Source organism: Mustelus asterias, chromosome 4 (genome assembly GCF_964213995.1).
Source record: "Mustelus asterias chromosome 4, sMusAst1.hap1.1, whole genome shotgun sequence".
Taxonomy (NCBI): Eukaryota; Metazoa; Chordata; class Chondrichthyes; order Carcharhiniformes; family Triakidae; genus Mustelus; species Mustelus asterias.
In genome coordinates this window covers 55,198,607-55,221,307 of record NC_135804.1, presented here as the reverse complement: position 1 = coordinate 55,221,307, position 22,701 = coordinate 55,198,607, and the positions used below count along the sequence as shown (strand labels likewise).

The following is a 22,701-nucleotide window of genomic DNA, read 5'->3' as shown; positions in this document are numbered from 1 at the left end:
AATGATTTGGAGGAAAATGTAACTGGATTGATTGGTAAGTTTGCGGACGACACAAAGGTTGGTGGATTTGCAGATAGCGAGGGGGACCATCAGAGGATACAGCAGGATATAGATCAGTTGGAGACTTAGGCGGAGAGATGGCAGATGGAGTTTAATCCGGACAAATGTGAGATAATGCATTTTGGAAGGTCTAATACAGATGGAAATATACAGTAAATGGCAGAACCCTTAAGAGTATTGATAGGCAAAGGGATCTGGGTGTACAGGTACACAGGTCACTGAAAGTGGCAATGCAGGTGGAGAAGATAGTCAAGAAGGCATATGGCATGCTTGCCTTCATCGGCCGGGGCATTGAGTTTAAAAATTGGCAAGTCATGTTGCAGTTTTATAGAACCTTAGTTAGGCCACACTTGGAATATAGTGTTCAATTCCGGTCGCCACAATACCAGAAGGATGTGGAGGCTTTGGAGAGGGTACAGAAAAGATTTACCAGGATGTGGCCTGGTATGGAGGGCATTAGCTATGAGGAGAGGTTGGAGAAACGTGGTTTGTTCTCACTGGAGCGACAGAGGTTGAGGAGAGACCTGATAGAAGTCTACAAGATTATGAGAGGCATGGACAGAGTGGATAGTCAGAAGCTTTTTCCCAGGGTGGAAGAGTCAGTTACTAGAGGGCACAGGTTTAAGGTGTGAGGGGCAAGGTTTAAAGGAGATGTACAAGGCAGATTCTTTACACAGAGAGTAGTGGGTGCCTGGAACTCGTTGCCGGGGGAGGTAGTGTAAGCAGATACGGTAGTGACTTTTAAGGGGCATCTTGACAAATACATGAATAGGATGGGAATAGAGGGATATGGTCCCCGGAAGGGCAGGGGGTTTTAGTTCAGTCGGGCAGCATGGTCGGTGCAGGCTTAGAGGGCTGAAGGGCCTGTTCCTGTGCTGTAATCTTCTTTGATCTTTGTTCTTTGTTCTATCTAAGTCTTTAAAGGAATCATCCTCCTGGTATCTACCTATCTAGTCTCCTCAGAATCTTATGTTTCAATAAAATCACCTCTCATTCTTCTAAACTCCAGTTGGTATAGGCCCAGCCTGTTCGACCTTACTTCAGAGGAGAAACCCTTCATCCCAGGATGAGCCTTCGCTGAACTGCATTGAACACAATTCTATACTTTTTCAAATAAAGAAAATAAAACAGTACACGGTATTCCAAATGTACTTTCACCAAGGCCTTGTACAACTTCAGGTAATCTTCCTTACTTTTATATTGTACTGTAAGAAGTCTCACAACACCAGGTTAAAGTCCAACAGGTCTATTTGGTATCATGAGCTTTTGGAACGCTCTCCTTCATCAGGGGAGTGAGAATTATGGAACTACGCCACCTACATGCACACCAAGATCAGGGAACTTGAGAAACTCAGCATCACCACCAGCAGCAACCAAGCCTCCCCACAGTAGAAAACAGTGCCACTGCAGGGAGGTACATTGTCAACTTGTTGGACTACACCCTTCAACCGGATGAAATCAAAGTTCTCAGCCAAGGGCTCAATTTCTGCCCCACCACCAAAATGGACCCCATTGGTCTCGTGGCAGACACAGAGGAATTAATCAGGCGAATGAGGCTCCGGGAGCTCTTCCACAAACCCCAAGAGGCCAACAGTGAACCCAATGAGAAGCCACTTACCTGATGAAGGAGCAGCGCTCCAAAAGCTTGTGATACCAAATAAACCAGTTGGACTTTAACCTGGTGTTGTGAGACTTCTTACTGTGTCCACCGTCCAATGCCGGCATTTCCACATTATATTTTACAGTTAGTGAAGGGCTATGACCCAACAATAATGAAAGAGTGGTGATATAGTTCCAAGTCAGGATGGTGTGCTACCAGGACTTGCAAGTGGTGGTGTTCCCATATATCTGCTGCCTACATCCCATGCCATAGAGGTTTGGAAGGTGCTACCGAAGGAGCCTTTGTGAGTTGCTGCGGTGCATCTGGTGGATGGCACACACTGCTGCCACTGTGCGCCAGTGATGGAGGAAGTGAATGTTGAAAGTGGTGGATGGGCTGCCAATTAATGGGCTGCTTTGTCTTTGACGATGTCAAGCTTCTTGAGTGTTGCTGGAACTGCACTCATCCTGGCAAGTGGAGATTGTTCCATTACACTCCTGATTTGTGCTTTGTCGATGGCGGACAGTCTTTGGGGAGTGAGGAGGTGAAATACTTGCCTCTGATTTCCCAATCGCTGGCCTGCTCTTGCAGCCACAGTATGTATTCAGCTGGTCCAGTTAGGTCTCTCATCAATGTGAGCCACAATAATGTTGATGGTGGGGATTCCATGAAGGTAATGCCCTTGAATATGAAGGGGATATGGCTGGAGTTTCTCATGTTGGAGATGGTAATTGCCTGGCACTTGTGTTGCAAATATTGCCTGCCATTTTTCAGCCCAAGCTTGAAAGTTGTCCAGGTCGTGCTGCAGGTGAGCACAGAATGCTTCATCTGTATAGTTGTAAATGGTACTGAACACTGTAATTATCAGCAGACATTCCCATTTCTGGCCTCATGTTGGAGGGAAGGCCATTGATGAAGCAACTGAAAATAGTTACACCTTGGAAACCACCCCTCACTCTGAGGAACGCTTGCTGTAATGTCCTAGGATGGGATAATTGGCCTCCAAAAACTACAACCATCTTCATTTGTGCTGGGTATGACTCCACCCAGTGGAGAGTTTTAATCGATGCCCATTAACTTCAATTTTGCTGGGCTTCTTGATGCCACAGTCAAATGCTGCCTCGATGTCATCTCTCCTCTGGAGTTCAGCTCTTTTGTCAGTGATTGGACCCAGGTTATAATGAGATCTACAGCAGAGTTGTCCTAGCCACCCAATTCCTCATTCAACCACAGAACGAAAGTCCTCCCTGTATGTACAAAATAGGGGTGCTATTCCAAATGAGTACGTTTGATGCTAAAACTTCATAAGAAAACTGTTCCACTCTTCAGGACTGAAATTCTTCACGGTGATGAACACAAATTATTCACCCTTCTCCTCCAATGCATGAGGACAATCTCTGGTCTAATACTTCTTAGCATTGCTATTGCAGTCAATAAGAGGCTGCTCTCTGAGGTATACGCTAACATAATCTGGCATTAGAAGCCAAAGTGAGATTGGCAGAGGGAAGGCGCCAGGGAAAAGAGCAGCGGTGGATGGTTGGAGGAAATCATGAGGTGGTTGAGGAGAGTCAGGCAGATTGCCACAGTGGTTTGGAGGGATGGGGCTGGGTGACAGCAGCAGTGATTAACGCCTGCGGCAATTCATTACAGTTCACCAGCTGCATCCCTAAACAGGGATTTCTTTTGTTTCTTTGCAGGTAATAAAATCTTTGCCACAATTTTGGCAATGCCAATACTTCAGGGAAACTCGATGAGCACTTGTTATGATGATCACTGGAATGAAGTACAGATACACCGCTTGTAAACATCCTTCAAATTAGAGCAGTGCAGAAAGGAAACAAAACAACTTAAGTCCATTGTGTGAGTCCAAGTGGTTTATAATTGCATATCTGCGCATATGTGTGTTTTGAGGATGTGTGTTAATGATTATACTTCTATATTGGTGAACTAATCTTCTGCAAATACAAATACAACCAGTTGTGATCGTGTGTTTCCTACAACACAATAGTGACTGCACTTCCAAAATAAGCCATTGGTTGTAACACACTTGAGGCATCCTGAGATTGCCAAAAGAGCTAGATAAATCTAAATAAGCAAAAGCAACTTGTATTTATAAAGCATAGAATCATGGAATCCTACAGTGCAGAAGGAGGCCATTTGGCCCATCAAGTCCTCACTGACCACAATCCCACCCAGGCCCTAACCCCATAATCCCATGCATTTACCCTGGCTAATCCCCCTGACACTAAGGGGCAATTTAGCATGGCCAACCCACCTAACCCACATATCTTTGGACTGTGGGAGCAAACTGGAGCAAACCCACGCAGACACAGGAAAAATGTGCAAACTCCACACAAACTAATGGTGGAGTGATTAAATTCAGGCTGCTCAAGAGGCTGGAATTAGAGGAATGCAGACACCACGGAGGGTTGCAGGGCTGGAGGAGGTTACAGAGATAGGGAAAGATGATAGAAGGATTTGCAAATAGTCGAAGAATTTTAAAATCAAAGCCTTGCTTAAATGGGAGTCCGTGTAGATCACTGATCACAGGGGCAGTGGGTAAATGGGACTTACTGCAAAGAGAGCAGTAGCAGAGTTTTGGATGATCTGAAGTTTACAGAGGTAGAGGGTGAGGGAGAACAGTCAGGAATAATCTAATCTCAAGGTAGCAAAGACATGGATGAAGGTTTCAGCAATGGGCTGAGACCAGAGTGAAGCTGAGTAATATTCTGGATGTGGCAAAAGGTGGTATTAGTGATGGTGTGAATATTTGGCTGGAAACTCATCATGGAGTTAAATATGAGCAAGGGGGGATTCTCACCAGAATTTGGCAAAGTGTCATTACTGGTGAGAAAACCAGTGTGGAACTCTCCAGCTCCACTGGACTGTTTTCTCCTGGAATAGTCACACGCCGATAGCAACAAAAAGAGTGGGTGGAGTTTGTGCCATTACACTGGCGGGACAGGGCGGGGACTCTTAGAGCTGGAAAAGCCAGCTGCACAGAGATCGGGGAACCCTTTTGAAAAGTCACCCCAATCTCCAAACAGAAAGTTAATTCCCTCTAACCCCCACATACCACAGAGGTATCAGGGGCTCCCCGCCCCCCCCCCCCCCCCCCGCCACACTGCCCCCACCAGCAATCATTCTTAGCATCCAGCCCCCGCACCCCCACAATCGTCAGCAGAATCCCCATTCTCCTCCCCACTGCCCCATGATCATCACCAGCATCCCTATTCCACGCCTCCCCCCTCTCAGTGCCTCCCTCTCCCCACACCACACATAAATGAAACCCCCCCCCCCATGGGGATCCCACTTGGGCCTGCCCCCAACAATGCCTTCTGGCAGTGCCAACCTGGCAGGGCAGTGCCAAGGCACTGCCTGCCCATGTCCCTCTCCTTTCGGGGACTATACTTACTTTTGTGCCCCGGGAGGGATCCCATGTTTGGGTAAGCCTGTTGAGAACCTTGCCAACGTGATGTTATTTATGAAAATGTATTAAACTCAGATTCTTGCCCATTATGGGATTGAACCTGATTATGGCATCGGTGAGAGCCAATGAAAATTAGAAAGTGCGGGCATGCCAGAGTGAACCAGGCTTTTTGATTCTCACGGAAGTTTGACCCCACTCCCCCAATCCCGCACACGGAGAATACAGGGTCAAAATCTCCCCCCTCCCCCAAGGGTGTGAGGAGTCTGGTTTAGATAATCATAGAATCATAGAAACCCTACAGTGCAGAAAGAGACCATCTGGCCCGTCGAGTCTGCACCGACCACAATCCCACCCAGGCCCTACCCCCATATCCTTACATATTTTACCTGCTAATCCCTCTAACCTACACATCTCAGGACACTAAGGGTCAATTTAAGCATGGCCAATCAACCTAACCTGCACATCTTTGGACAGTGGGAGGAAACAGGTGCATCCGGAGGAAACCCACGCAGACACGAGGAGAATGTGCAAACTCCACACAGACAGTGACCCAAGCCGGGAATCAAACCCAGGTCCCTGGAGCTGTGAAGCAGCAGTGCTAACCACTGTGCTACCGTGCCGCCCTCCATCCATGTCCTTCATCCATGTCTTTGCTACCTTGAGATTAGCTTTGGATTGTTGCCAGAGAACATAAACAAAAGTTTTATTATCTGGAGCCTGAAGATATGCATGTGCCAGCATGTTTGCCCTTTGTAGCATGAATTAGGGCAAACTTGTTACCATGCCAGTTTGAGTCAATGTTGGTTTGTTAAATGTGCAAGTTGGTTTGTTAAATTTGGTTGAGTGTAGCAAAGTGCATTAGTCTGAGTGCAACTGAGGGTAAGTGAATGTTCCCCGCACTGTGCTGGTGGGGTGTGGGAGAGACGGGGGAAGCACTGTTTTGAGTCAGAGTTTCATTATTGGGAAATTTAAAACTTGGCTTCAAGAAAGTTGAAATTAAATTGTTACTTTGCTGAAGAAATTTGCGTAGTGCCAAGGGCAGTTTAAATTATTAATGACCTATTACCATCAACATCAATAAGTAAAGTATACGTGAACCAATTAATATTGATTGTCATAAAATATTACTGATACTGTTTGTAATAGTGGAATAAAAGGTTTTATTCATGTTGTGTGGCTGTTTAAATGAGGGCTCTGATGGTACTCAGTGCATTTTATCGATTCAGTCTGGAGTATTGCAGCTAGTTTGTGACCAGTGTATCTCAAACCCTCACTAAATGTTTTGACAAAAGTATTCTTGTAAATTATAATAAATAGATTTGTCCCATGAGGACTGCACATGGCAAATATGGAAAGCTATTTGTATTTTGTAAATATATTAACCACATATAACAGGGTTAACTGTGCTTTTGAAATACCTGTGACAGTCGATTTAATGAATTTACCCTTCCAATGGGAGGCTTTGCCCACTAGGGTAGCATGTTGGAAAATTGTGTTTGAGCTTCTAATTTCTCCAGAACATTCCGGTCAGAGGACCCACAGTCTCCAGATATGTACCTCCTTGGGATAAGGTGCCCAACTGGTGAGATAACTCCTCAGAGGCCAGTGTCCTTGCACAGATTCCCTTTATTTACAAACTCAATTCCACTCCTAGAGTGCTTCAGGTACAAAGTCAGAATCTGGACTACAAGACAACCTGACACTCTCAGTTATATATACAGGTGAGGCTCCTTGATTGGACAGACAATTATGACCTCAATCAGGGAGTTCATACTCCAAGAGGCCAACCTCATGTGCCCTGCTGGAGTGGCATGGTGGCACAGTGGTTAGCAATGCTGCCTCACCAGTGACCCAGGTTCGATTCCCAGCTTGGGTCACTATCTGCGCGGAGTTTGCACGTTCTCCCCGTGCCTGCATGGCTTTCCTCCGGGTGCTCCGGTTTCCTCCCACAGTCCGAAAGATGTGCTGGTGAGGTGCATTGGCCATGCTAAATTCTCCCTCAGTGTACCCGAACAGGCACTGGAGTGTGGCGACTCGGGGATTTTCACAGTAACTTCATTGCAGTGTTAACGTAAGCCTACTTGTGACACTAATAAATAAACTTTAAACATTAAAACCTTCACAACCGGGAGCAGGCTTTTGTAAAATGAGCCCTCCTAAGTCACGATGGATGCTGTCACCTTATTAAACTCTAAGATGGAGGCGCAGTCACTATTTTGTTTGATCTGTATTATGGTGCAGAAGCTTTGACCAAGGTGAATAACACTCGGCTAAGCTTCAATATCGATGTGTGGCCTACACAAGTTGTGATCGTCTGTGGATCAAGTCCTTTCTCAGTACTTTAGCCCATCCTGTCTTTTTGGCCAATTTAATTGGCACCTCCATAATCAGAGGCCTTTTTATCTGACGTATACCGCTGGAAACAGAAACTTTCCTCAATGCTTTCAGCTCAGGTTGGTTAACTTTCTGGATAACTGGAGGCACACAACAGATCAATAACCTGATGCTACCACAGTAAAGTCTGAGCCAATTTGAGATCTGGGGCTCATTATATTAAACCAGAAAGCAGCAGCAATCCTGCTTGTCCTGGTTCCACCAAAAAATATCCATTTCCCTAGTAGCCGTCAGTGAATCATCGGTTAGTCTAATCAACATCTGGTACAAATAGGCAGAGCCTGCATCCATTTGTGCCTCATAATTATTGAACCTTCACTGTGCGGCCTCCAACGCAAGCCTATCCTTTCTTAAATATGGAGACCAAAACTGCACACAGTGGCCGCGATTCTCCCAAAAGTGCTGAATTGGCAAGAAAACCGTTCTAAATCCCGACTGTTCGGTCAGTTCAGCTCTCACCTGAATCTCCGCACTCAGGGAAACTGAAGAGGTCCCAGTTGGGGGCGGGGTCTACTAGGGCCGGAATTCGACAGTTCTGGAACTCTGCGCATGCGCAGAGGCCCCAAACTGTCAACCTCCCGTTTGTTGGTCAGCCCAGTTCGGGACCCCCACATTGCTGCCCCTCCAGCCCTCCCTACAGCCCGATCATGGCCCCCACAACAATTTCCGGGCAGCCCCGACCCCCTCCGCCCAGAGTGCCCCGATGTTCAGGCTCCAACCCCAGCAGTGGCGATCCCCCCACCACCCCTCACCCTGGCAGACCCCACCCCCACTGACCACCCCCCCCCCCCCCCCCGGGGTCAAACCCCCCCAGAGGCAGGCCCCTCCGTCAGACCACTCCTCCCAGCCCACCGCAATCACTGCCCTCTCTCCATCCCAGACCAATCCCAATGCAGAGTGGCAGTAGGACCCCCCACCCATCGCACTTAGGCCCCGCCCACAGTAGGCCCCTCCCCCTTGGCCATTGTCTGCTGGGCAGTGCCAAGGTGCCGCATGGGCATGGGCACTGTCCCTTGGGCAGTACCAGGGGCACAGGCTGGCACTGCCAAGATGCCCGTGCCCAGGGGGCACCACTTCCCCACCGGCCCAGGGCCCCGATTGCCCCCCCTTCATTCCGGCAGGGTCTCCAGCTAGTTCCCCAAATGTGGGGAGCTACTCTAAGCCCTGCCTGAAAGGTCCTGATAATGAACAAATATACATATTTAATATACATGCAGAAAAGATTTAAATTACTTACCTGCATCCTGTTGGCTTCCAGTATGGTCTGGCCGGCGACTGTTCACCAACTCTGGGAGATGCGCATGCATTCCCTGCGCATGTGCAAATCCTTATTCAAGGCCGCAGACACGCATCTCCCACCGCGAACCGACAGAAAAGTTGTGGGTCGCAATGGGAGAATCGTGGCCAGTATTTCAGATGTGGTCAAATCGACAGCAAGAAGCGATATAGGATCAGAAGGCATGGAATCTCTGAGGGTAGAGTTGAGGAATCGCAAAGGTAAAAAGACCCTGATGGGAGTTATGTACAGGCCCCCTAGCAGTGGTCAGGATGTGGGGCAGAAAATAAATCAAGAGATAGAAAAGGCATAAAAAAAAGGCAATATTACAATAATCATGGGGGACTTCAACATGCAGGTGGACAGGGAAAATCAGGTAGGTGGTGGATCCCAAGAAAAGGAATTTGTGGAATGTCTAAGAGAAGGTTTTTTGGAGCGGCTTGTGACAGAGCCTACTCGGGAACAGGCTATTCTGTATTTGATGATGTGTAATGAGGCAGACTTGATTAGGGAACTTAAGGTGAAGGAACCCTTAGGGGAGCAGTGACCACAATATGATAGATTCTACCCTGCAGTTTGAGAGGGAGAAGCTGGAATCAGATGTAACGTTAATACAAATAAATAAAGGTAACTACAAAGACATGAGGGAGGAGCTGGCCAGAGTTGATTGGAAAGGAAGCCTAGCAGGGAAGACAGTGGAACAGCAATGGCAGGAGTTTTGGGGGGTTATTCGGGAGGCACAACAGAAATTCATCCCAAGGAGGAGGAAACATGCTAGGGGGAGGACGAGCCATCCATGGTTGACGAGGAAAGTCAAGGACAGCATAAAAGCAAAGCAAAAGAAAAAGCGTACAAAGTGGCGAGGATTAGTAGGAAACCAGAGGATTGGGAATCCTTTACAAGTGAGCAGAGGATAAAAAGCAATCAGGGGGGAGAAGTTGAAATATGACTGTAAGCTAGCTAGTAATATAAAGAAGATAGGAAGAGTTTTTTTCAATATATAAAAGGTAAGAAAGAGGCAAAAATAGACACTGGACCACTGGAAAATGGGGCTGGAGAAGTAATAATAGGAAACAAAGAAATGGCAGAGGAAAGTGAATAGTTACTTTGCATCAGTCTTCACGGTGGAAGATACCAGTGGGATGCCAGAGCTCCAGGAGAGTCAGGGGGCACAGGTGAGTGTAGTGGCCATCACTGAGGAGAAGATTCTGGGGAAATTAAAGGTGGATAAATCACCTGGACTAGATGGACTACACCCCATGGTTCTAAAAGAGATAGCTGAGGAAATTGTGGAGGCATTGGTGATCTTTCAGGAATCACTGGAGGCAGAGAGGGTCCCTGAGGACTGGGAAGTAGCTAATGTAACACCGCTGTTTAAGAAGAGAGGGAGGCAGCAGACAGGACGTTCGAGGTTGGTTAGCCTGATTTTGGTCATTGGCAAGATTTTAGAGTCCATCATTAAAGATGAGATTGCGGAGTACTTGGAAGTGCATGATAAAATAGGACTGAGTCAGCACGGCTTTGTCAAGGGGAGGTCATGTCTGACAAATTTGTTAGAGTTCTTTGAGGAGGTAACAAGGAAGTTAGATAAAGGAAAATTTATTTAGATTTCCAGAAGGCCTTTGACAAAGTGCTGCATAGGAGACTGTTATATAAGTTAGGAGCCCATGGTGTTAAGGGTAAGATCCTGGCACAGATAGAGGATTGGCTGACTGGCAGAAGGCAGAGAGTGGGGATAAAGGGGCTTTTTTCAGGATGGCAGCTGGTGACTAGTGGTGTGCCTCAGGGGTCGGTGCTGGGACCACAACTTTTCACAATATACATTAATGATTTGGAAGAAGGAACTGAAGGCACTGTTGCTAAGTTTGCAGATGATACAAAGATATGTAGAGGGACAGGTAGTATTGAGAAAGCAGGGGGACTGCAGAAGGACTTGGACAGGCTAGGAGAGTGGGCAAAGAAGTGGCAGATGGATTACAATGTGGAAAAGTGTGAGGTTATGCACTTTGGAAGGAGGAATTGACTATTTTCTAAATGGGGAAATGCTTAGGATTTCAGAAACACAAAGGGCCTTGGGAATCCTTGATCAAGATTCTCTTAAGGTTAACGTGCAGGTACAGTTGGCAGTTAAGAAGGCAATGCAACGTTAGCATTCATGTTGAGAGGGCTAGAATACAAGAGCAGGGATGTACTTCTGAGGCTGTATAAGGCTCTGGTCAGACCCGATTTGGAGTATCGTGAGCAGTTTTGGGCCCTGTATCTAAGGAAGGATGTGCTGGCCTTGGAAAGAGTCCAGAGGAGGTTCACAAGAATGATCCCTGGAATGTAGAGCTTATCGTAAGAGGAACAGTTGAGGACTCTGGGTCTGTACTTGTTGGAGTTTGAAAGGATGAGGGGGGATCTTATTGAAACTTACAGGATACTGCGAGGCCTGGATAGAGTGGATGTGGAGAGGATGTTTCCACTAGTAGGAAAAACTAGAACCAGAGGGCTCAACCTCAGGCTAAAGGGATGATCCTTTAAAACAGAGATGAGGAGGAATTTCTTCAGCCAGAGAATGGTGAATCTGTGGAACTCTTTGCTGTAGGAGGTTCTTGATTAATAAGGGGATCAGGGGTTATGGGGAGAAGGCAGGAGAATGGGGATGAGAAAAATATCAGCTATGATTGAATGGTGGAGCAGACTCGATAGCCAAGTGGCCTAATTCTGCTCCTATGTCTTATGGTCTCACCAGAACCCTGTACAACTGAGCAAGACTTATTTATTCTTGTACTCCAATCCCCTTGCAATAAAGGTCAACGTGCCATGTGCCTTCCTAATTGCTTGCTGCATCCGCATGCTAACTTTCTGCATTCCTTGTGCAAACACAACCAAGTTTCTTTTAAAAAAACATTCTGCATTTTTATTCTTCTCACCAAGATGAATAACTTCTCACTTCTCTATTTTATACTCCATCGCCATCTTGTTGCCTTCCCAGCACCAACAAAGTTTGATGTATTACTCTCGGTTTCTTCATCTAAGTCATTAATATAGATTTGAATAGCTGAGGCCCCAGCACTGATCCTTACAGCGCTCCACTATTCACTGTCTGCCAACTTGAAAAAGCCCCCTCTGTTTCCTATACGTTAACCAATCCTGTATCCATGCTAATATAGTACCCTCGACTCCATGAGCCCTTATCTTATCTATTAATCTTTTCCGCGGCATCTTATTGAATGCCTTTTGGAAATCCAGGTATACTACATCTACTAGTTCCTATCTCCAGTTACATCCTCAAAAATATCTGATAGTTTTGTTAAACAGCATTTCCCTTTAGTAAAACCATGTTGGCCTGTTCCAATCATACTATGTTTTTTTAAGTGCAATGTTAAGATTTCCTTAATAATAGATTCTAGCATTTTCCCAATAACTGATGTTAGGCTAATTGGCCTTTGGTTTTTTTTTTTCCCCTCTTCCTCCTTTCTTGAAAAAGCCAATTTACAATCCAATGGGACCATTCCTGAATCTAAGGAATTTTGGAAAATCATAGTCAGCACCTCTACTATCTCTGCAGCTATCTCTTTCAGAACCGAAAGTGTAGGTATCAGGTCCTGGGGATATGTAGGATTTTGGTCCCTTAAGTTTCTCCAATACTTTGTTGATATTTATCTCCTTACTCTTCTTAGCCCCTAAATTACAGTCTATTTCTGGTATGAAACTTATGTCTCCTACTGTGAAGACAGACACAAAATATTTGTTCAATGCTTCTGCCATTTCTTCTTTGCCCATGATAATTTCTCTTGTCTCTGCTCCTAAGGCACCAATGGTTACTTCAGCTCCTTTTCCATTTTTTAATATAAAAGTTCTTGCAATCTGTTTATATATTCTGGGCTAGTTTACTCTCATATTCTGTTTTTTTCCCTTTATATCAACAGTTTGGTGGCCCTTTGCTTTTTTCTAAAACACCCCCAATCCTCAGAGTTGCAACTTTTTTTTTGCAACATTGTAAACCTCTACTTTTAGTCTAATATTATCCTTAACTTTGAGTGAACCACAGAAACATCTTCCTCACTGAGTTTTTGTTTTTCAATGGAATGTATTCTTGTTGAACATTTTGAGTTGTTTCTTTAAATGTTTCCCATTGCTCATTTACCACCATACCTTTTGCTCTATTTACCCAATTAACCTTCGCCAGTTCTCCCTCATACCTCTGTATTTGGCTTTGTTTAAGTTTAAGATTTTTCTTTGCAATTGAAATATGTCACTTTCAAACTTAACATGGAATTGATATTATGGTCACTATTTCCCAGTGGAGCTTTTACTATGGCATTACTAATTAACCCTGATTCATTACACAGTACTGGATTTAAGATAGCTTAAACCCTAATTGGTTGCAGTACATACTGCTTCAAGAAACTGACACAAACCATGCGACAAACTCATCTTCTAGACCACTCTTGCCAATTAAATTTTCCTAGTCTGAATGTAGATTGAAGTTCCCCACATTATATTTCTTTTGTTACACATTCCAATAATTTCTTGTTTAATGCTCTGCCCAATGGTATAACTACTGTTAGGAGGCCTAAACACTACTCTCATTAGCTTTTTCTGACTTGCTAATCCTGAATTTCCATCCACACTCATTCTACTTCACGATCTTCAGAGGCCAGATCCTTTCTCACTAATGTCCTTATTCCATTCCTTACTAGAAGGGCTATCCCTCCTCCTTCACCATTCTGTCTGTTTTTCTAAAGTATTGTGTTGCCTGGAATAGTTATTTCCCAACCTTGATCACCTTGTAATCACATTTCTGTAATGGCAATTAGATCAAAATCATTTACCTCTATTTGTGTCACAGATACCAGGCACGAGTCCTCAAATGTTGACCCCATGGTCTCTTCAATGGACAGAAATATCCATTCTGTGGTAACATCAAAACAGGAAGTCCAGAGTTTCCAGCAGTTTTCTCACCCAGTGTCGTATATTAACAGATTTCAAATAACTATATTCCAAAGATACTTTAATCCCTTGTAGACTAATTCTATTTTTATTGTTTTGTAAGTATTGGTATCTTCAATAGCTTATTATATACTCCCCCATCTGTGTAATCATTTGACTGGCAAGTAATCCTATTAGTCTTTTGTTCCAATGGCAGGGGCACACTGGATCCTCCCATACAGTCTTTAGTGTGATATATTGTAAGCAAGAAGCAATGTTTATTCCCCTAATGTGCTATTCCACTCATTATGCACAAAATAGTGCAGATCTTGGTTTAAAGAAAACTGGCTGTGTTGGAAAATGTCCCCTTGCTGAGAAAACAAGATCAAGAAAGGCCCAAATCATAACAAAAATACACGAAGCAATGCAAAAAATAGTAACTCAATAATTGCCTTAAAAATAACCCGATTGGTAAATCATTTATACTTGCATTTTCTCAAAGGAGGTTAAATTCATGCAGCATATCTTGCAGTTAACTCCCAATTACCTCTTTTATTCCCTGTGGCTTTGTGTTTGGTAATGATGTCTTCAGTATATCTGCTGTGTCTGGTGTTCTCTTCTAATCATGTGTGCACTGAAAACATTGACAAGGGATAGAGATGGTGCTTGGCTTATTGTCATTGGAGGTGAATAAAAGTGTTTAATCAGAACTTGCAAACCACTTAGACACTGTGGAGGAACACACATCAAATTCACCAGAATGATCCTGTTAAATAATGAGGACAGGCTGCAAAGATCATTGTATTCCCTGTCTCATCAGAAGTAACTCTTCAAATGCAGACAATAAAAATAGAACAAAACTTACCCCAACTTATAAATCAAAGAAAGGATTTAATAAAGAAACATCATTACTCCAAACTTGGGGCCTCACCCTGGGCCAATCCAAGCTTCCCACAATTCTACACCGGTTCTTATTTACAGTGAGTCAGCTGACTGTTACATCATTCTGTAATTGGTTCCATGGTTTACTGGGTCAGCTGACCGTTACATCTTGTTGCCATTGGCCACATTACATCCAATACAAAGTTGTCACCCGTTCCATTCTAACACATTCCCTTTATTTTTAATTTTTTTTCCAAAATAATTTCAGACAACCATCCTCCAGTATTCTCAATAACCTCCCAGTAAAACAGTCGGATACCTGTAGATTTGCATCAGCCCAGTTAAGTTTGGAAACTTCCTTGTTTTCCAGCATTTGTTTAATGCTGGCCAAATCAATCCTTAGTCGTTTTTCTGTTACACTTTTTGTTGAGTGAACGTTGTCCACATAACACTCAATTGGCACTTTCTTACCCAATGTGCCCATAAAAAATAATTCCGTTAACGTGTCAGACAAATATATCCCCATATCCAACGCTTCCACTAACACAAGAGTTTCAGCCGCCAATGTGCTTTTGACTACCCTTCTTATTTTCTTTGCTTCCCAGGCCAAAGAGCAACATTTTCCTTCCTTACCTACCAGGAACCTTATGAATCCAGCACCGCTCGAATGCCCACCTGGTAGATTGGCATGTGAAGCATCATTAAACACAACCAATTTCATATCTTCTGGTTTTCCGAGTGCTGGGAATTTAATTACACACTCCTTTAATTTTAACTTTTTTAACGTTTTATTAGCCTGCAAGATCTCTGTGACTGTGGTGCACTTCAACATATTACTGAGCTCTAGGACATTATAGCTCCCATCTGGTCTTGTCTGTGTGCATAGCCAATTTAGCTGTCCTGTCATACTCCTCAACAATTCTGTTTCTTCTTCGTTGGCCCATTCCTCTTTTTCCATTGACCTTTCTCTGGTGATGGGAATGGGACCAATACTGTTTAGATATCCTTGTTGACTCATCGTTACACCAGAGGTACTTTGTCGGATATCAAGACCAAGATATCGAAAAGCACCAGCTGCTTGACTCCCTTCTTTAAATTCTGAAATCATCCACATGCATCACAAAAATTCCAGCTAATTTTCCTTTAGTCTTCCAGTAAAACATTGCTGGATCTGCTTTTAACTGGACACAGCCAGTCTTCAGCAATACAGATCGTACAGAGAAATATCAAATCCTTGATGCATCACTTAACCAATTGACGCATTTGTTCAATTTCCACAAATGACCCCGTATATTACCTGCTTCTTTGGATGGCCTCAAAAAAACTTTTCTCTGAAATGTTTCACCCTGCAGAAACGCTGCTTTGATATCAATTGATTTACACATCCAATTATTAGATACTAGAACAGCAAAAAAAAATTTCAGTGTCACTTTCCCTGCTGTGGGTGAATCAACCCTAATGTTTCTCCCATCCAAATGTTCCTCATACCTACGGGCTACTAATCTGGCTTTAGCTTTATACGTTCCATCTTGCAAAACTCTCTCTGTGCAAACCCACCTATGGGACAAAGCAGGCTGCCTTTCATCTAGTACCTCGGTGTACACCCCAAACTCCTTCCAACTGCTCAGCTCCCTTTGTTTGGCCTCTCTTCCTTCTGCCAGTTCCATTTTGTTTGCAGCTATCAATACTTCCTTATCATGGGGGCTTCTGCTCCAATTCCTATCATTGGTTTGATTACTAGCCTTCCTCGTTAAACTCCGGCCTCTACTGCAGTGTCTGTTTCTGTCAGGGCTGCTACTCTCAGACCGCTGTCCTCTGTTGACACGCCTTCAGTCTTAGATTCGTGACTTTTTCCTGGGTTCACGAATACTTACTGTCTCATCCTCAGGACTTAGGTCTCGCTTTTTTTGCTTCCATCCAACCATCCCATTTTCTCAATCTATAGCTTTGGCTTCTTACCCTCGCTTTTGAATGTTGAGCCAGTGTTTGTATTTTCCTGAGGCCTTTCCTGCTTTCCCGATTATAGTGACCTCCCTCCACTCGCTTGACCCTTCAGTTATGTATGATACCACTGTGCCTACTTTGGGTAGCTGAATCTTTGAAGTAGCAGCTTCATCCCCTGCTTCACTGGTACTTTGTTGATCATCAGATTCCCTCTCATCTATCATTGACTGCTCCTCATAATAGTTCAGGGTATGTGCATGTGAGGTACAAGGTGCCTCCTGCACTTCTGCATCTTGCTCAGATGCTCCAAATTCAAACCCAAGTCCCACTACTCTCGAAGAGTGGGCTCGCACTGTCTTGCACCATAACTACCTTGCCATCTGTTCCTATCACTTTCCCAGGTCCTTTCCACTCTTTTTTGCTCTCTCTTTTATAGTAGACCCTATGCCCTTTCTCAAAATATACCCCCGATGGTCTTATCCGATGTGTTAGGACCCTTCTTATCGTTCTGAAACCTCAGCCTTAATAAAGGCTTTTCTCCCTGCATGTATAGCGTTTAAGTGTGCGGAAAACATGGAGCTAATGCTTGCCCCTTCTAGCGCCAGGGGAGCATCTGCTAATACTGACAGCAACTTTGGATTCCTCCCATATACCAACTGGTATGGACTATAGCCCCCCCACCATTTGTAATGAATTTTTCGTGTTCACTGCCCTTGTTAATGCAACTTGCCTGGTTGACCCGCCAAAATTTTTTGCAACCTGTCATCTATAACTGCGTGATTCTTTTCACAGAGGCCATTGCTGAATGGGCTCTCTGCTGCAGAGTGCATTATTACAATATTTAAATTTTCGCACATAACTTGAAACTCATCATTTGTGAATTCGCCCCCATTGTCCGTCACAAATTTAGACGGTGCTCCCAATCCTGTTCCAATCCAGTGTGTCATAATTTTATCTATAATGGTCTTTTTATCTTTGCTGTAAATCACCGTAGGTATGCTAAACCGGGTGGTCATGTCTATTGTGCAAAGATAGACACCTTTGTCCTTGTCCCATGTCTTTAGATCCATCGCCACTTCATCATTGAAATCTCGTGCTAACAGTAGACTCACGACTGGACACGGGGACGTCCTTCTAAATTTTATGTAAATTTCACACTGGGCTGATATTTGTTCTATGGGATCATTATATCCTTTGTCCAGCGCACCGCCATCCTGCAGCAGTGCTCTCAGTCTCTGTGGAGCTGGATGCGCAAATTGCTTATGGAGTTTCAGAATAATCTTCTTTTTGTCCATCATGCTGTTGTCTGTTAGCGACACTGATGCCTCATGAATCCTTTGGTCTGATAATTTTGGTTCCCTTAAAGGAAGACAATAATGGCCAGATCTTGTAAAACGTAGGTCCACAGCTTTCCCAAATACCATAGCTTTATCCTGTTTCGAATTGATGGTCATCTGAGCTTTCTTTATTGCAGACCTGCTTATCAACAAAGGTATATCACTGGAAACTACATCTGTACTTATAAATAAACCGATTCCCGCAATCTGATAGGGAAGTACCAACCTTTTGGAGGATGTTATAGTGTTGTCATCTGCAGATCTAAGGCAGGTGGAACTATCTTGTTCTTTTACTTTGTTTCAGTCTTTATGATCAAGAGACCCTAAATAACAATTTAGCCAATCTTGGCTGCAGACAGTGGACGTACATCCACTATCTAAACAGCACAGTTGAAAGAGTCTATCATCAGGACGCTCATTATGGGACTCAACTTTTCTGCCACCAGAACAATGCCTTCCTGGTCCTTATCCTCGTCACCGTCGGTTTCCACGTATTCTGCGTCACATGTGGTTTCAAAGACACAATTTCTTCTTTTCGGATAGTTTGCAATGTAGTGGTCTGGGGAATCACATTGGAAACAGCAATTCACAATCCCTCTAGCATTCCTTCGATTTAAACGTCTTCTATCAGTTTCCCATGTGCGTCTTCTTTTCCTATTTTCAAATCGGTTATAACCGTTTTCAACACTAGGTCTGTTATTAATGTAACTCTCTGTTTAAACGCCTTCGTGCACCATTTGGTCTGGCTCGCGCTTGAGTCACCATTGACTCCTCCGTTCTGGGCACTATGGCATTCCAGTCTGTATTGAACAAGGTGGCGGGGAAGGATTGTTTCCCGAAAAGCTTTTTTAATGATGCTGCCATTTGATCGAAGAGGGGCGCTGTTCCCCTTAATTGTACTCCAGTCATCACTAAAAGAGTATCCATGTGTGACAGACATGCACAGTCCAACAACTTAAAGGCCAATACTGCATCTGGAATCTCCAAATTAAATTTCATTAGCCTGTTACAGCCCCTATCAAAATCCATGATATACTCTCTCATCGACTGGGTGTCTTGATCACCCATCCTTCATAATTCTCCAAGAACTCATCTTTTTGGTAAAACTTATCTAAGTATTGTATCAGGAGCTGTAGCCCTTCTCTATTTAGGACATCTGCCGTCCAATCGGAAAATACTTTGCTTCTTATTTTGTTCCTAATTGGAAGTAACAAAGCTAATGTCATGCCTTGCTTTTTTTTCGGTATTATGGTGACAACGGTCCGCATTTCCACTGCTGTCTTCTATTGCCGATATGGTTCGGCATCTGAAAACACAGGGGGACAATCCAATCCCACTGGTTTACTTCTACCTTCTGCCATGTTTGTAACACTTCTTCAAAAACAAACACCAAATTATGATGGGTTTTCCTCTGCTACCAATAAGAACATAAGAACATAAGAAATAGGAGCAGGAGTAGGCCATCTAGCCCCTCGAGCCTGCCCCGCCATTCAATAAGATCATGGCTGATCTGAAGTGGATCAGTTCCACTTACCCGCCTGATCCCTATAACCCCTAATTCCCTTATCAATCAGGAATCCATCTATCCGTGATTTAAACATATTCAACGAGGTAGCCTCCACCACTTCAGTGGGCAGAGAATTCCAGAGATTCACCACCCTCTGAGAGAAGGAGTTCCTCCTCAACTCTGTCCTAAACTGACCCCCCTTTATTTTGAGGCTGTGCCCTCTAGTTCTAGCTTCCTTTCTAAGTGGAAAGAATCTCTCCACCTCTATCCTATCCAGCCCCTTCATTATCTTTATAGGTCTCTATAAGATCCCCCCTCAGCCTTCTAAATTCCAACGAGTACAAACCCAATCTGCTCAGTCTCTCCTCATAATCAACACCCCTCATCTCTGGTATCAACCTGGTATCAATGTCTCATCAGAAGTAACTCTTCAAATGCAGACAATAAAAATAGAACAAAACTTACTCCAACTTATAAATCAAAGAAAGGGTTTAATAAAGAAATATCATTACTACAAACTTGAAGCCTCGCCCTAGGCCAATCCAAGCTCCCCACAATTCTACACGGGTTCTTATTTACAGTGGGTCAGCTGGTTAGCTGATTATTACATCATTCTGTAATTGGTTCCATGGTTTACTGGGTCAGCTGACCCTTACATCTTGTTGCCATTGGTCACATTACATCCAATACGAAGTTGTCACCAGTTCCATTCTAACATTCCCATGAGGATTGAAGATCAAGGGGTGATCTAACTGAAGAATTTAAGATGATTAAAGGGGTGACAGACAGGAGGAACAATTTCCTCTGGTCGGAGTGTCCAGAAAAAGGGGGCATTTCATTAAGATTAGAGCTAGCTGGTTCAGGCGTGGTGTTAGGGAGATTAGTGTAGTAGAAATCTGGAATTCTGTCCCCTAATGTCCTGTTGAGGCTAGCCCAATTGAGAATTTCAAAACAAATTGGTAGATATTTTGCAGGAGGGACGGTTACATCACCGAAGCAGGCGGCACAGTGGTTAGCACTACTGCCTCACTGTGCCAGGGACCCAGGTTCAATGCCAGCCTTGGGCGACTGACCGTGTGAAGTCTGCACGTTCTCCCACTGTCTGTTTGGTTTCCTCTGGGTGCTCCAGTTGCCTCCCACAGTCCAAAAATGTGCAGGCTAGGTGGATTAGCTATGCTAAATTGCCCCTTAATGAGCCAAGGTGTGTAGGTTAAATGGATTAGCCATTGTAAATGTGTGGGATTATGGGGATAGGGCAGGGGAGAGGGCCTGGGTAAGATACTCTGTCAGAGAGTGGGTGCAGACTCAATGGGTCGAATGGCCTCTTCTGCACTGTAGAAATTCTATGATTCTAGATGGTGTTCAGATCAGTCATTATCTAATTGAATTAGCTTGAAGGGCTGAATGACTCCAGTTGCTATGCTCCTACTTTGGAGACAGCTAGTGCATTGTAGATCCCTCAGTAGGCTGCTTTAAGAAGTCTTCCTTACCTCTCCCTTCATTCTGCTCTTTGTGCTATTCATTACAAACTAATGTGGCAAGTACAGATTAACAATGAAAACAAGCTGAGCAAAAGAGCAAACATAAAAACATAGAAACATAGAAAATAGATGCAGGAGTAGGCCATTTGGCCCTTCGAGCCTGCACCACCATTCAATATGATCATGGTTGATCATGCACGTTCAGTATCCCACTCCCATTTTCTCCTAATGTCATGCCTTGCTTTTTTTTCGGTATTGTGGTGACAAGGCTCCACATTTCCACTGCTGCCTTCCATTGCTGATATGGTTCAGCATCTGAAAAGACAGGGGGACAATCCAATCCCACTGGTTTACTTCTACCTTCTGCCATGGTTGTAACATTTCTTCAAAAACAAACACCTTGATCCCTTTAGCCACAGGGACACATCCAGCTTCCTCTTGAACATACCTAACGAACTGGCCCCAACAGCTTTCTGTGGTAGAGAATTCCATAGGTTCACAATCTCTGAGTGAAGAAGTTCTTCCTCATCTCAATCCTAAATGGCTTACCCCTTATTCTTAGACTGTGACCCCTAGTTCTGGACTTCCCCAACATCGGGAACATTCTTGCTGCACCTAGCCTGTCCAGTCCCATCAAGATTTTGTATGTTTCTATGTGATCCCCTCTCATTCTTCTAGGAATTCTTCAAAGGAGAAAGATTCCAGAGGATAAATAAGGATAATAGAAAGAATGAAAGAAAATATATTTGAGGGACAGCGAGTTGTACATTAGATAGTTTTTAAAGCTATTATTACTTTCATAGAAATTTCATAGAAACCCTACAGTACAGAAAGAGGCCATTCAGCCCATCGAGTCTGCACCAACCACAATCCCACCAAGGCCCTACCCCCATATCCCTACATATTTTACCCGCTAATCCCTCTAATCTACGCATCCCAGGACACTAAGGGGCAATTTTTTTTTAGCATAGCCAATCAACCTGACCCGCACACCTTTGGACTGTGGGAGGAAACCGGAGCACTCGGAGGAAACCCACGCAGACACGAGGAGAATGTGCAAACTCTACACAGACAGTAACCCAAGCCAGGAATCGAACCCAGGTCCCTGGAGCTGTGAAGCAGCAGTGCTAACCACTGTGCTACCGTGCCGCACTTTAATGCTTTAGTCTAACACACAGAGTATACAGACAAGAATAAGCCCTTTGAGCCTACTTTGAGTCCAGGTTAGATGGATTAGCCATGGTAATTACCCATGGGCCTGGGTAAGATGCTCTTTTGGAGAGTCGGTGCAGACTCAATGGGCCAAATAACCTCCTTCTACACTGTAGCGTTTCTATGGTTCTATAGTCCTATGATACTTCGCCATTCAATAAAATCATGGCTGATCTTCTATCCCGACTCCACCTTCCCGCATTATCCCCATATGCCTTAATTTATTTGTGTCATTCATTATCTGGAATATGTTCAACAGCTGTGAATCCACAGTTCTCCAGGGTAGAAATTCCCAAGACCCACGACTCTCTGGTTAACGAAATTTCTCCTCGTCTCAGTCCTGAATGGCCAACCCCTTATTCTGAGAATGTCACCCTTAGTTCTAGGCCACAGTCAGAAGAAACATCTTTCCAGCATTCAGGCTTTAAGAATTGTATGTGTTTCAATGAGAATACCTCACATTTTTCTAAATTCTAGGGAAAATGGGCCTAGTCTACTCAATCTTGCCTCATAGGACAATCTTCTCATCCAAGGAACAAGTATAGTGAACATACATTGCACTCCCTCGAAGGAGTCTTTCAGTAAGACTTATACTCTAAATTCCTTTTTCATGAAGGCTAAAATACTTCCCTAATTGCTTGCTATACCTATTACACAGGCA

At 44.1% G+C, this 22,701-nt stretch overlaps 1 protein-coding gene across 1 annotated transcript in view; it reads right to left on the bottom strand.

Annotated features, from left to right (window-relative positions):
* tradd (tnfrsf1a-associated via death domain) overlaps window positions 1–22,701 on the bottom strand; it is a 71,042-nt gene that overhangs the window by 6,371 nt on the left and 41,970 nt on the right. The gene's annotated exons all lie outside the window — the stretch shown is intronic.